A 14,930-nucleotide genomic window follows, 5' to 3' on the forward strand; every position below is an offset into this window, starting at 1 on the left:
ACCTCCTGAACAAAAGAAGGAAGACCATCTAGCTCCGAAGAACCCATCACAGTTGAGGTATGCCCATAAGCCATCACGCTTGGGCAGGAGTCCCATTTTAGCGATAACCTCCTAGGTAGCAGTAATATTAACCCTCCATTTACCTGGCAGGGATTTTTAGAGTCTTTCACAGCTTTTGAAGGGTGCGAAGTGTTCTTCAGGAAGAACTTATGACCCTGAAGGTGTTGGGTTGAAAGAGAACTGTGGTTGTTCTTGAGGATGGCAGGGATTTGGGGTTTCTTCTCTTTCAAGCCTCATAGTTAGGAAACTCTTGCTGAACACCTGTGTTGCAGTCCTTGCTTTGTTAACTCTGGAGGTATATATTCAGGGTCTTATTTTCAAGAAATAGTTTAAAGTTCACTAGAGAGGGGACTGCCATGACCTCTCTTCCATGACCCTGTGGTACCCTAACCATGCCGGGCCTCAGTTCTGGATTTTCTAAGGTGTTTTTTCCTCTTGCCTTGCAAAAGCAGCTTTTTGTGTTTCCGAGCTGGTCCATCAATAAGGGAAATGACAGCTCATAAAACATAATGGCCAGTCTGGGGCCTTGCCAGTGTTTATTATTTCTCCTGGTGCATTTTCATCTGAGCTGAAGGTTGTGCTTAGAGGTGGCATTTTCTTTGCTTTCCTTTTTAACAGACCCCTGTGAAAGGGGTTCACTGTAACCATGGAAGGAGCTCAGTCTGTTCTCATTTCCCTAGGAGCTTTTCCTTTCTCTCCTTTCTCATTTTGCAGAAATTTAGGTGGTAGCCCAGATCCAGGGAAACAAGAAAACATATTGAAGGAGTTTACCTGCAACAATGAAAACGGAACAGCAGGTACCTGGATTTATTTTTTCCTTTCTCAGTGAGCAAGTGAAGTAGCAAATTGCAACCAACCTGCATTTTTAACCTTCCATTCTCCAAAATAACAACGGCCACATCAAAGCTGAGCAGATCTTCAGGAGTCTTTCATTTGGATCTACAAAAGAATTTTGCTAAGTGGACACACAGGACAGCAGTGCCGCTGTCTAAACAGGATGTATCATGGAGAGCCTGGTCTCATGCGCTTCCTGGTTGTGTAATGGCACGTGTCTTGCTTTCCCTTGTGCAGCAATACATGTTCCCTCCCTTCTAGGCTTGTCTCAGTAAATAGAGCCCTGAGAAATCACCCTTCTAACACCAATAAAATCTTTTATTTTTATTTTTATTTTTTATTTTTTTAAAGCAGTCTGTTTCAGAGCTATTTCTGGGAGCTCTGTCCTGTGTAAAATTCCATGCTTGTTTCAAATACTGTTGCTACATTTCTTCCATCATTTTGCTCTTCTATTCCAGCTAAAATTAAGATTAAAAATAAAAATAATAAACCGAAAACAATGTTCTGTACTGCCCAAAGTGTCTCAGACAAACTGGCACAACACAGCAGTTTTAAGGCTCAGTGGCCCAGCCTTCAGAACCCTGAAGGCTTAACTTTCCATTAGTCAACAGGACAACTCACAGAGGTCCTAGTTCAAGTGACTAGAGAAGTACACGCATAACTAACTGCCTGATTTGCGAATGGCAGATGATCTAGTACTTGGGAATTTTCCATGGTTTAACCTTTGATGGAGGAGGTTTTGTTCTTGAGGGAACTACTGGCTCCCATCCTCGCAGTGCAGTGAGATGGGTGCCCCGTGGCACAGCAGCAACGCCAACACCAGCTTCTCCGGCGTGCAACTGTTCCCAACCTTGACAAGAGCTAGCTTAAGCTGTCTACCATGGGAACACCACTTTGATGCAAGGCTGGCTATTTATGCACTAGCACCTTGGCTACTTAAAGTGAGTTTGAGAAGTAAAGTGCATTTGCTATCTAATAAATGCTGAACTTTGACATTTGGGGATTTATCTATGCCAGAGCAGAAAAAGGGGGGAGAATAGCTATTGCCTTTAATTTCCAGCATCACCAACTCAAGCCCTACTAGCTCTGCCCTCATTAAAAGTGTCCTCCTTTTTCCTTGGCCAGCTTGCTCTAAGGGTGAAGTGAACTCAAAGATTTTTAGCTGGAATGAGCTGAGATGTTTGGAAAGAAAATAACACGCTTGTTTTAAGAAAAGTAGTAGAGCTGATAGAAGAAAAGTCAGGACTTTATTGGGCTGGTGTTAGCTAGACTCCCTGGCAGTGTAAATCTCACCTTGTTAAGGAGTGAGAGTGTAAAAAATTTGAACATTAATGTTTCAATCAAAGGAGTTAATCTTTTAGTTCTATTCCTGTTAAAATTGGTGGGAGTTCTGCCTTTGGGTCCTTCAGCTTCTATGCAGGGCATTCAACATGAGCCATAGAAGGTGATCTACAATTTGTATATCATGTACTGTGACACGAATACAGGAGCTGCCATGGAACTTTATGTGTCTTTGCATGACATGTAGTAGCTTTTCCTTGCCTTCTCCAGAAATTCTCATTTTGGGTAAAAGATTTACCCAAAGCCATTTGTGAAAAAACATCCAAGACCTGAATCATAGAATAGCCCAAGATGGAAGGGACCCACAAGGATCATCTGGTCCAACCCCTAGCTCCACACAGGAGCACCCAAAAATTAAACCACATGGCTGAGAGCATTGTCCAAACACTTCTTGAACTCTGGGGGGCTTGTTGCCATGAACACTGTCCTGGGGAGCCTGTTCCAATTTAAAATGGTCTGTCAAGCTCTTGTATGAATACACAAAAACAATTACATGCTATGAGTTAGGTGCAAGCAATGAGCTCCTAGAGACAATTTCACTTTTGAGCCTGATTCTGAATTACACAAAGTTTCCTCTGATGATGAAAAATTGACTAAAAGTGGATGCAAATGTACTTTTTTCTTGTCTGCTTTGGCACGGAGCAAATAAAGATATGAACAGAGAAGCTCAAGAGGTTCTGATGGCAAAGTTACCACTTCTGGTTGACTATTCTCCAGCCTGTAGGCCACGTCCCCCAGAGAAAACCTGGCAGAATCCACTTTCACTGCCTTTTGGGCTGAGCCACAAGAACTTGCTCTGGAGTGGATGGAGCACATTGCCATGGGAGGCAGTAGGGTGGGAACAAATGGTGGTGACAAACGTTGGCCCTCTCTGAAATCACATCTTCTGTCCCTGGGTGAGCAGTTCAGTTTTGGATTAGCCCCTGTTGCCTTCACCTGTGTTGGTCATCTCTCCGTAGTCATTGCGTCCCCCCTCCTTCACCCAGCTGCACATTTCTCTGCCATGTTTACACCAGGCAAATACTGGAGTGGCTGCTTGGGAAATGACTCAGAGAAGTGATGTGAAAGGGTCTTGGATGAATGAAAAAGTGCTTAATCCCATGCTGGATCAGTTCCCCGATCAGCCTTTCTGCCCAAAAAGAGCGTGGGAGCCCATGACTGGTGGGAAGGTCATGGAGGGTGAAGCAGGGCTCACGTTGACTGGAGATGACCACAAAGCTGTTGGTTGGGAAGGACACAGTTCCTTGAGCCACTACCCTCTTGAAGTCAGAAAATGCTTCTTTTCTGATGTGCACTTGACCTCTAACAATGCCATCTGCCCTGTGGTACCAGCCTGTGGTGGGGCTGCGTTGTGTAAGCCTGGTCGATGCTCTCTATAGAAAAAGTGCTACACTCTCTCCATCCACTTACATAATAGTGGTACCCATCAGGCTCAAGCCCATAAAGAAGATGTATTAACACAGAAGGAAGCAGTAAAATGTTTAAGGAATAACTAGTTCATTGATATATTTTATAGCTTGTTAATTTACACCCTATAAAGCCTTTCTGTGTGTTTGAGCAACGAGGCCAAGGTCTTTCCTATAGGAGTTTCCTAGGAGCTGGCACACATTTCATTCCTGGAAGTGAGTACAGGCCTGTTATTGATTTGTTTGTATTGATGGCTTTTGGCAAATAACAGGGAATGTGAAAAAGGGGGAAGTAAGGAGATCTCAGCAATGTATTGTTTTGCTTCCATGCACCCAATGGGCCACAGATTAATGGGAAAACAATGCTGTTAGTTATCTTTGGCTGCCAGCACAGCTCTGAGGCAAAACTCTATCAAGCATTGGTGAACAAAAGTGGGTCTTGTGTTGGCTCTGAGGTCTTCCAAGGTTACTTCTGACCACTTTGGGCGGGCTGTGATGTGATAAACATGCCCTCCTGTTTTGATTGTATTTGCCATGACCTGGGTTTTGTGTCTTCTCTGATCTAATTAGTACTCTTCCAACCCCACACTATTGGGAAGGATTTATTTGTAAGTGATGCTCAGCTCAGCTTTGCTCTTGGTTTCAGTTGATGGCTCAGTCAGAAGAGGTCTTAAATCTCCTTCCATGTGGAAGGGCCACATGCTGGATGCACAGAACCTGTGCAGCTGCTGGATTGCCTCTCAAAAGGGACAAAAGGCAGGAGCAGGTGTGGGCAGAGGAGACAGTGGAGGGATCAGCAGGTGTGGAGCCTGGTTGTGCTGCAGAACCAGCTTACTCTGGTCCTTCCCAGCTAACCTCCTGCTTTTCCCTTCTCCTACAGGGTCACTATGGCCTTATACCAGCCTTGACATCAGCAGAAGTCACTCTGACATGGATGCTTGAATAACGAGGGAAATCCTACCCCTCTGAGAGTATCTGGCTCCAAGAGAGGGTGGAAGGAGTCAGTGTCTACCTGTGGCTTGTTGCTCATCTCCTCCTCTCCTGGGTTTGATAGCTCAGTAAAGATGAGGAGTTCTCACCCAGAATTTGTCCAGCGCCTAAAAACCAGCATGATCTTGGGGATGTCTGTGGGAAGGAGAGCATGCACAATCCCAGCTCTAGGATGTGCCATTTACTCAGCTGGGTTTTGTGCTCTGGCCAATGCATTTATTGCAGAGTAAATGTACTGCATGCCAAGTGCCTGACTCACCGCCTGCTTTGCTTTTTATGGAGTCCCCATCCTATGGAGCTGGGCTGCTTGGCCAGCCTGAGGGCATCTCCCAAGGTGGTCAGATATTGCAGAGCAGCACAAAACCTTCTTTTCACATGTGGAAAATGGATTTCTGCAGAGGGCAAACAACTAGCCAGTCCCGAATCACACATCTCTATCTGCCTTCAACAGATAAAGTCATCTCTGAAGGAGGCAGAGCACAGTGCATGTTGCCTTCTCCCCCCTATCCATCAATCCGCTCTGGCCTGAAACAAGAAGACCGATAACCTTTTCCAAAGTACTGAAAGGAACAATCTGAATCGCTTGAGGATGAGTCTGTTTTGGATGGCTTCCCCAGGGGCAGGCCTGGCTGCTCGCCTAGCACCCTTACAAAAGGATTAACCAGCCCTGTTCAATTGCAGCTGGAGGGGGAAGAGCTTTTCTCTGGGTCACTCATGTTTCCAGACTGGAGTCAAACATATTTTACACAGCTGGCAGTGCTTGAGGGTTGCACATCAGGTGCCAAATGCAATGGTGCTGGCAGTCCCAACCATGGTTGGGATGCACGTGCTTGAGGAGGAGACTGAGGTGAAAGGGGCGGTGGCTAAGAGGAAATTTGGGTAAACTGTTTTTTTATGTATGTGTGTGATATTCACCTGTCTGTGCATTTTCCATCACCAAAGTCTATGACTTCTGGTCCTCTCCTTTGAGGTCAATGAGAATTTTGCTGTGGACACCAAGGGAAGCAAGACCTGCCCAATTCTGGACCCTGAGCAGCCAGGCATTGCAACCTGAGCCAATAAATCAGATAGAGATGCTGGATTTGGGGGTATGAGACGCTGGTTAGGCATGGTACTGGTACTTGAGATGCCCTTGGGAATATTGCCTGGCTGGTTCAAAAGAAGCTGCTCCTGCAGCTTCTACGGGACTTAAATCTGCCATCACCAGGTGGACCTCTTAGATACCCTGGGTTAGGTTGAATGGTGTGAGACACTTCTGTATGGTAAAATGGTTGGAGAGGGGAGAGGGAGAGGGAGACAGTGGCTTTTGACACTGAAGTGTTAAAGATTTTGGCTCTGTTTGGGAAGATTGAACTAATGCACAGGATCATCCTCTGAGATGTCTCAGCATGTCCCTCCTGGTCACTCCCTACAGCTCTATTAGGGAATCTGGGGCAGGACACTCTCATTTTCCATGGGTAGGGGATCTATTTTGGAAATGCCACATATATCCTTTCTATATGTATTACCCTCCAGCTTAACAACCTTCCTGGCTGAAAGGCAGGAAGATGCACACTTCATGGTGTCAATACTTGCTCGTCGGGCTCCTTTTTTTCTGGCTTAAGCTCTTCCACCTTTAAAAGGATTGAGCCTTTGGATTTAAAGATGAGCTTTCCAGAAGCTGTGTCAGGCAGGTCCAAGCTACAAAACCTGCTCTTCCCCACCCAGCTATTGCTGGGTAATATCTGTGGACCCAATGAAAACCTTTGGGCATGTTGGTGGGAATTCATCTCACCAGCTCTGGGGTGGGATTCAGCAATGGATGGGGACTGAGACATGTAGGAGCCTCCATGTCCATGTCTCCTTGTGTATTAGGTTTCTAAGCTCCCCTTATAGCCTCTGGAGAGCTAGTTAGCAGAGACCAGCCAGAAAGGTCTTGATTCAGTGGCTGATGTGCAGATTTCTAGCTCTCCAGCATCTCACTTGGCCTCCAGCTTCTCCCCAGGCCATGGGTTTTCCAAAGTCCTGCAGCACATTGACCTAAACTTTCCACTTCTCTGAAACATTCCCATCCCAAGAAGCAGGAAAAAAACCCACCCAGGTCTCACTGAGTTTCCTTCAGCTCTGAGGAGCCAAGGGACAGCACAGCCTGATCCACTTGTCCCCCCTCATCCCCAGCTCTTCCGAGGGAAAGTCGTGGCCTGTCCTTCCACACTGCTTTGTGACACCAGTTTCTCCGAAGGCAGCACAACCGCAGGGCAGAGGCGAGGCACATTCCTGATAGGACCAAGATAGCTTTTTCCCATAGCTCCCAGGCAGTGGGAACGGGGCACTTTTTCAAAGGACTGTTGTGCCTAAAGTTAAAATAACAGGAGGGACAGAGTGGGAGATCCAGGCTAGATCATAGCACTCGGGGCTTGGTTCCTTCAAATTAAAAGAGAAAAGAGAAGACAACGAAAGGATGCACTTGGGGAGCTTCCAAAATATGTCCACGACCACTCTGATATCCCTTTGGTCTCACAGCACCATGGGAATAAAGTACTTGCCTGATTCCATCTTATAAATACAATCTGCACTGCAGCTTTGTTTTTATTAACAGGGATTACCCAGGCCTGTGGTTTTGTTGTTGTTTCTGAAAGACTTCTCCTGCTGTTGGGGTAGCTGGGTCCCTCTTCCTACCCCCCCCCCCCGACGGAAGAACAATATTGATATAAAGTCTAAAGCATTTAAAATCACATGGGCTGAATGTTGTTTTACAGCTTCGAAGCCCGAAGCTGTCTTTGTCTTTCTGATTTTTTCCACAAGTTTACAAGCCATGGAAAATCTCATCTGTTTTCAGCTTCTAAATCTCCATCAGCCAGGGAAATATGAGAAAATAAATACATGGGTACGCCAGGGCCACTGTGGTGTTGTAGGTGACAATCTTTGAAGCTCTCACAACCGAGCCCGTGCTGCCTGCAAGAGCAAGGAAAGGGGAAAATTGCTGCTGAGTATTTTAAAGCTACGTCTTGAAAAACAGGGACTCGTGCCAGAATAGTTTATTTTGGTTAGAGCTGAGTCGGGCTGCAATTCCCTGGAGGCAAGACTGAACTTGAGGGCGCGGAGCAGGAGAGAGACACGCTCGGAGGGAAGGGAGCATTTAATTGATGTTGAGTGACAGTCGAGGCTTGGGAGCATCGGCAGCAGGGGTGGGTCACTCGGAAAATGTGATCTTCTCCCTGTGTGTCCAGTGGGGAAAAGTGGGGAGTACCTTAAGTCGCCAGTTGAACCCACCTTGCCCAGGACCCCGATGTCACTGGAGCTCAGTCTTCGTCCCATTTTGGTCTCACCTCTCATCATTGCAGCCAGAAGGATGCACAGGGTATTTAAATTGTAGTGGGTCATCCCAGGGACCAAAATGTGATCTATACAGTTGACATCAGGACAAGCTTACAGGTTGGACTTGTGATTGGGTTGCACCAAAACGCTTTGTTGCATTGCTGTCAGCTTATCCCTGTAGGGCTGGACCAATCCACTGCCAAGGAAGTGATGGAGGAATCCAGCCAGGGCTGCAAATAAACACCAGGTCATGGGGTATTTGGGTAGTTCAGGTTGGAGGGACCTCTGCATCTCCTCTGTGCTTACAGGGGAATTAAAGCTCTATGGTATGTACGTACACCATATAAGAACAGCAAACATGCTTGAAGCTTTTCCTCTGAGTTCTTTCCCTGACCCAGTACTTGTGCACTGAAGGTTTTTGGAGCTGCACTGGGTTTTACATATTTAGCAAGTCCCAGTGGACTTCTCTTCGTGACCTACTGTCCTGTTGACTCGTGCAACGTTTAGCACCCACGGAGTCCTGTGGCGAGGATTTTTACAGTCTGACCACACATTGCACAAAGAACTGCCTTGCGTTTGCTTTGCAGCTTCCTCGTGTTGGTTTGATTAAAGGCCTAGTTTTTGCATTAAAAGAGGCCACGAAAAGTCAGCCTGCGCTTACCCTTTTGTGGTTTTATAAACCTCCCCCATCTCTCCTATTGCTCATCTCTTTTTCCAGCCTGAAAAATCCTGGCATGCTATTCAATTCTGAGTTTCAGCCTGCCGAAACCTGAGCTGATGTTTTCATGGTGCGTCCAAAACCAAGATCTAGTTCCGGCCCATCATTTTAATCTGCATTTTGAAACCCCACTCGAGCTGTTTCCGATCCTTCCCATATGGAACAAGCTCGTTACTTAGGGCAGCTTTTTTTCCGCACAGAGAGACGTGATCATCCTGTGAAGAAACGGAAGTCATCTGAAATAAATGTCAGTGGAAACATGTGGCTGTTAAATGTGAGCAGCAAAAGCAATAATCACCCTATGACAACATGTGTCACCTTCTCCTTGTTCACCTGCCAGGGACAGGGAAAAGGAACAGCAATGTGGGGAGGCAGCAAGGGCTGTAGGATCTGAAATCACATCCAGGGTTTTGCAGCCAAGTCTCAGAAACTGCAAAGTCCAGCTGTGCGTGTGAGATCTGCAAACAGGAATCACCCCTGCTAAACCCCCCCATTCCTTCCAGGAACATGACTCTGTAGCCAGGGCCCTGGGGATTTCTGTAGTGTCTTTCATCCCTCCTCAGTCCCCTGGGGATCTGGACGAGCTGGCTTTGCACAGAGAGGGAGGAAGGCTTATCCTATGGGGAGGTAGCTGGGATGAGCACAGCTCAAAGCTACACGGAGACATTGCAGTGGAAAATGTTGGGGGCAGCAAAACAGAAAGGGATGAAGAAGGAAATGTAAAAAAATAAAAAAAGCAAATTGGTTCATTTTACTGTTTGGATCAGGAAGCTACAGTTCATTTTTCCTTTTGCTCAGCCTCTTCTTCCTCTTTGCAATGTTTCCTTGGTGGGGCAGCCCCACGACACAATTCCTTAGAGATCTTCAAAAGCCGTCTGGATGTTGTTTTTGGCAAGCTGCTCTAGGTGAGCAGGAGTTGGACCAGATGGCCTCCAGAGGTTCCTTCCGACCTCAGCCATTCTGCGACCCCGTGGCTCAGTGGGAAGGGCAGGGGATGCTCAGCATTGCACAGGAAGAAGCGGGAACATGGTGGAGTTGTCCTATAGGTGCAGAGCAGGCAGAAGAAGGCGTTTGTTCCAGCAGGGTGAGAAAAAGCATGAATCAAGAATGGACAAGCCTTGCCTGAAATGATGGGTGGCTTTGTCACTTGGAGCACCAGGGACACTGGGGGAGAGCTGGATGTCCCCTTTTCTGTCTTGTCACCCCTGTAAAGTGCAAACACAGAACTGAAGGGCAACTGTTCAGCAAACCGCCATCCTGCTGGATTTGTGTGCGTGCCTGCTAGATGTTCTTCTCATCTCCAATCCGTTAGTTTTTCCTCTTCCAGAATTTCTGCCCAGCTCAGTACTACCCAACACTTGTTTATCCCTTTGTGTTCCCTGACTTTAGTCTTTATTTTCAGGAGAACCAGTTGTCTGGGGAGAGCTGAAGTGTCTGAAGCTCTGCATCATCTTGTATCCCCTCCATGGGCTTTGCTGTCCCTGGAGAGCTTTCCCTTCTGTGCTCTTCTCACCAGCCAGAAGAATGTTTCTGTGAATTGCCTTCCTAGTACTGCCATTCCCTCTTCGCCATATCTGCTGTCTCTCAGTTCCCCTGCCTGCAACAAAACTGTTGTCAAGCTGCCTGGTGCAGTCAGGACCAACATCCTCACATCAGGAAATTGTTGGGCAGGAAAGGGCCATTGAGGGAGTGAATTATCATCACAGATCAAAATCTTCCCATCAAGGGTGCAGACAGCAAAAAGCACATGGTCTAATAGCTCTGAGATTTAGCTACTGCACTCTTTCATGGTTGCAATTATTTATTAATATTTTATTTTATTCCTATTTTATTGCATTTTTGCTCTCTAAATAAATGTTATTAATTAATTAATTAATTAATTAATTTTCAAAAAGAGAATGCCTTATATCCCAGCATAAAAACAAAAAAAGAAATTCTGATTTTGCTGCAATTAAAGTATAATGAACATCTTAATCTGGATTATACATCCATTGGAATCGCTGGTCAATAGAAGAAGAATGAGATAAAGGAAGGAAAAGGGGAAAGGCAACCTTTCTGACCAAAAACAGTGTGGACACCGCTGCCAGGGCAGGGACTGTTTGGGAAAAGGATTTTGAAATGAGCAGGAATGGCATTTCCAAAGGATGTACCCCCCATGAGAGTGTGGGTTGAAGAACCTCCTCTTGCTGGGTTATCAGCTTTGATCCTCCTTGCCTTGGATATGGCTGATGAAACAATTTCATGTTTAGCAGAAGGAGGAGGCTGGGGAAATCGGGGTGTATCTGGTGCAGAGGAGGCAGGGAAGGCTCGAGCAGATGGCTTTCACTGTAGGAAAACATCTCCTAGGGAAATCTATGGAAATAAAGAAATCAACCATGAAGTCAAGATGCAGAAATCACCCATAATAAGACAGGTGGAATAAACAGAAATTTTAATCCAGTTTACTTTTTTTAAAAAATCTTAAGGAGGGACTCGTTTCTTCAGTGGCCGATGTCGATGAGGTGTAAGAGCTCAAATCCCTGGGTTTTAGAGTCCGTGTGTCTGGCACACGTCTGGAAACAGGAGCAGAGAGAGGAGGAGAGTGGTGGGACGACACGGGCAGCCCTGTGGTATGCCCCGTGACACAAGGGAGCAGGGTGATGGGGACAAACGCAACCAGCTTGCTCGGGGAGGAGCTGGAGGGCGCTTAAAATAGTTTCTGTCGCAATTGCTTTCGTAGAAATGGTTCCAACTCGGCACAAAAGGATGGACCGGGTGGCTTCCAAGGGCTGATCTCACCCTATTTTTAGCCTGGTTTCATAAGGAAATGGGTGTCTGTCCATCTGTGTTCCTCCCCGCTCTGACTCTGCAGTCTTTCAGCCACCTGGAACGAAGCAAATGAGAGGCTGGAGAAAACCTGCGGCCACATTTCTCAGCGCTCAGTGCTACCTTCAGTATGTGGGGGGAAGGTGCATTGCAAAGAGCTGGGCTCTTTCCAGTGGTGCCCAGCACCAGGACCAGAGGCAATGCCAGAGGCAATGGGTACAAACCGGAGCTGAGGAGGTTCCCTCTGAACATCAGGCAGCACTTCTGTGCTGTGTGGGTGGCTGAGCACTGGCACAGGTTGTCCAGAGAGGTTGTGGGGTCTCCTCCTTGGAGACCTTCAAAAGCCACCAGGACGTGGTCCTGGGCACCCTGCTGGAGGTGGCCCTGCTTGAGCAGGGGCTGGACCAGATGGCTCCAGAGGTACCTTCCTGCCTCATCCAGTTTGGGATTTGTGATCCTGATTCTGTGAATTCCCCTGTTGAGAGAGGCTGCTACACCACAGCCCCTTGCCCATGCCTTAGCAGGGGAGCACCCTTGCCATAGAGAGTGAGCCGAGAGCTGCCACCCTATGGCAGCAAGAGGTGCCCTGGGGCTCCTGTGGCCTGAGGGAGGCCATGAGGAATTGGAGAATGAGGGTGTGGGAAGGGCAAAGCCCCTGTGTCTGGCTTCAGTGAATATGGCTCCTCTCCTTCACGCATCCTTCCTGGGCTGCCTCCTCTGCATGTGCTTTGGGCAGGGTGACCCTAACACTGCTGGCAAGGAGACAGCTTGCCCAGTCCCCATCCTGGGGGACAGCAACCTGTACTGATGGCCAGAGCTGACCCTGCTTTAAGGTTGGACCCTAGAGGTCCCCTCCAGCCAAAATTATCCCATAATGATGCTGTGGGATGCAGAGCCCTGTGCTTAGTACCTGGGGGATCCTCGTCCTCATGACCCCAGCTCAGCCAGCCCTGACCTCATGGCATCAAATCCTGCAACGGCCAACGTCTGCAGTGTGGTCCCCACAAACACCACGGTATCATATGACTGGTTTTCCTTCCACGCTGACCCGAAATTGTCTCTCTTCCCAAACCCTCTTTCCTGTTCGATCCCTCTCATTCATCAAGGCTAAAACCAGACTGTAAACCTTCGAAGCCGCTGGCAGACCTTCTTCTGACTTCCGCAGCCTCTGTGTTTTACATCATTGCTCAGTAAATCGCCCAAAAGCAATTTTGGGAGGAGCTATTTATCTTGAAGGCATCAAGAAGAAGTGAATCCACCCCTTCCTGTACTGTAGTTTTAGTCGTTTATCATCTCCATCATTAAAACACACACTTAATTTTTTCCTTTGAATTTGTTTGGTTTCCTAAACACATAACATGGAGTTTGGCCATGCTGACACACTTTAAATCTCTCCTGCAGCACGCTGCAAAGGTCTGTACCGACCTTATCTCACTTTGCTGGTACACAGCCGACCACTGGGGCAGAACCGCTGATTTATCCCGATGTAAATCACAGCACACGCGCAGCCCCAGCCTATTTTTATTTGTCCAGGGGAGATTACTGAGCACAGCTGCAGTTACGTGGAAGCAGCGTGTGACCCTTGTGAAATATGGGCTGCTACGAGGCACGGATAATCCTGCGCGATGCTGTTAGGACTATCACAGCACCAGCAGGACCCATGTGGGGGACGCAAAGCCTGTGCAAGCCCTGGAGAGTCGTAGGTGTGCAGATACCATGAAGCATGGAGAGCTCTGGTGTTCTTATAGAGATGTTCTTATATCAGAGAGCTCTGATGTTCTTATATGTTCTTATGTCTCTTCTGACAGCTTTGTGTGCTGCACCCAGGAAAGGTCCGAGTTTGGAAATGCGCTGCCCACATCACCATGCTCCTGCCTCCACCTTCTGGGCTTGCAGCCCTGTGGCTTGCACTCTGCCTAGGTTCAGTCCTGCCACCTCCAGCAGCCGCACTGCATTTCCCAACCTCCTCCTTAACAGCCGGGGAGCCAGGGCAGGTCCAGGCTAAAAGCTGAGAGCATGACCTGGCTCCAGACAACTGCGATTTTGGCCTCAAAGAAGTGGGCATGAGCCAGATTTGCCCCATGCTAAGGCCTGAGCTTCTATCATAAATTCAGCGCCCTCTGCTAAGCCTTTGATTTTTTTTTCTTTTTATTTATTGCTGTTTTGAAGAACCTGGAAAAAAATAAAAAACACATGGAGCTGCTGTTGTTTTCTCCAATGGCACCTGCCACAGAGCAGGATCCTGCTGCCAAGAAAAATAAAAATACTAATCCCCCAAAGCCTCTCGCTGCACTGGCTTTCAAATCTTGCCCCGCTGTAGTAAGAAACTACCCCACCAGAGCCCAGGAGATGCAGTGAAGAGGCAGAAGTCCCCAGTTCCCAGCTTTTGAATAGCTCGTGTGGAGCACTCTGAAAGCTTACACTGCACCCACTCTTATCTAAACACGCCTAAGCCCCAGCATGCTGCTTCAGCTGCATTGGCTTTACACTTTGGGCTGTTTTGAAAGTGAATTTGTAAAGCCATTAACATTATTTAAACAGTTTAGCCACAGAATTACCCAGTGGTGGGATCCAGCTGCCAGAAACAAGACGTGAGGCTCCTCTTTGTGCTGAGGATCAAATAAAATCCAGCCAAAGCACGTGCGCTTTGGAGGATGCCAGAACCAGAGGTGATGGGGGAGTGAGAGCTTGCTGGAAAAGAAAGCAGACTTTCCGGTTAACGGGAAATGTCATCAAGGCTTTTTTATTTTTTTTTATTTTTTTTTTATTATTTCTTTCTTTTTCTTTATGGGCTGGTTTGGCTCCAAATCAGACCAAAACCAGACTTTTTAATTTTTTCTTTTTTTCCCCCTGAAGTTTCCGGAGGACTGGAAGCTGTCAGGCCCCTAGGTCTTTTCCTGCACTCGGCTTCCACTTCAGCTCATTTCAGCCAGCAGCTCCAGGCTCAGCTTCAGGGCACGTGGGGAGCTCAGGACTTGCAGTTGGTGCTTTCTGTGCTCTGGGTCTTGTGGCAAACCCCATGAAGATCACCTCTCCTGGGGCAATCTCCACCAGATGCTGGCTTCCTCCACCCTAAGGCAAAGTTCTCTCATTCTGCAGAAAAATTCTGGGAGAAACATGTGCTAGTATCTAGGGGAATACACTGGAAACTGAGCTTTTCAGACATTTTCAGATTATTTTTTTCCTCTGAGCTGAACACGTGGGAAAGTTAACATGGGTCCCATCAGCTGAGGCCTCCTCTAACCACCATGGCAAGAAATGCTCCCTGTCCTGGGCACCTACAGTAAGGGTGGTCAAAGCCCAGGTGTTTGGAGAAACGGCGGCACGGAGAGCTCGGGTGATTTCTCCAAGGCTTAAAAAACAGTTTCCAGCAAAACACAAGCTGTGTTCCTGCAAATCCCCACAGTACCTGATATTCAAGGCAAAATCTTTCATGCTCTGATGTTTCAGGTGAACACAACTTCCCTAAAACATGGAAA

This window comes from Cygnus olor, chromosome 2, assembly GCF_009769625.2.
Source record: "Cygnus olor isolate bCygOlo1 chromosome 2, bCygOlo1.pri.v2, whole genome shotgun sequence".
NCBI lineage: Eukaryota > Metazoa > Chordata > Aves > Anseriformes > Anatidae > Cygnus > Cygnus olor.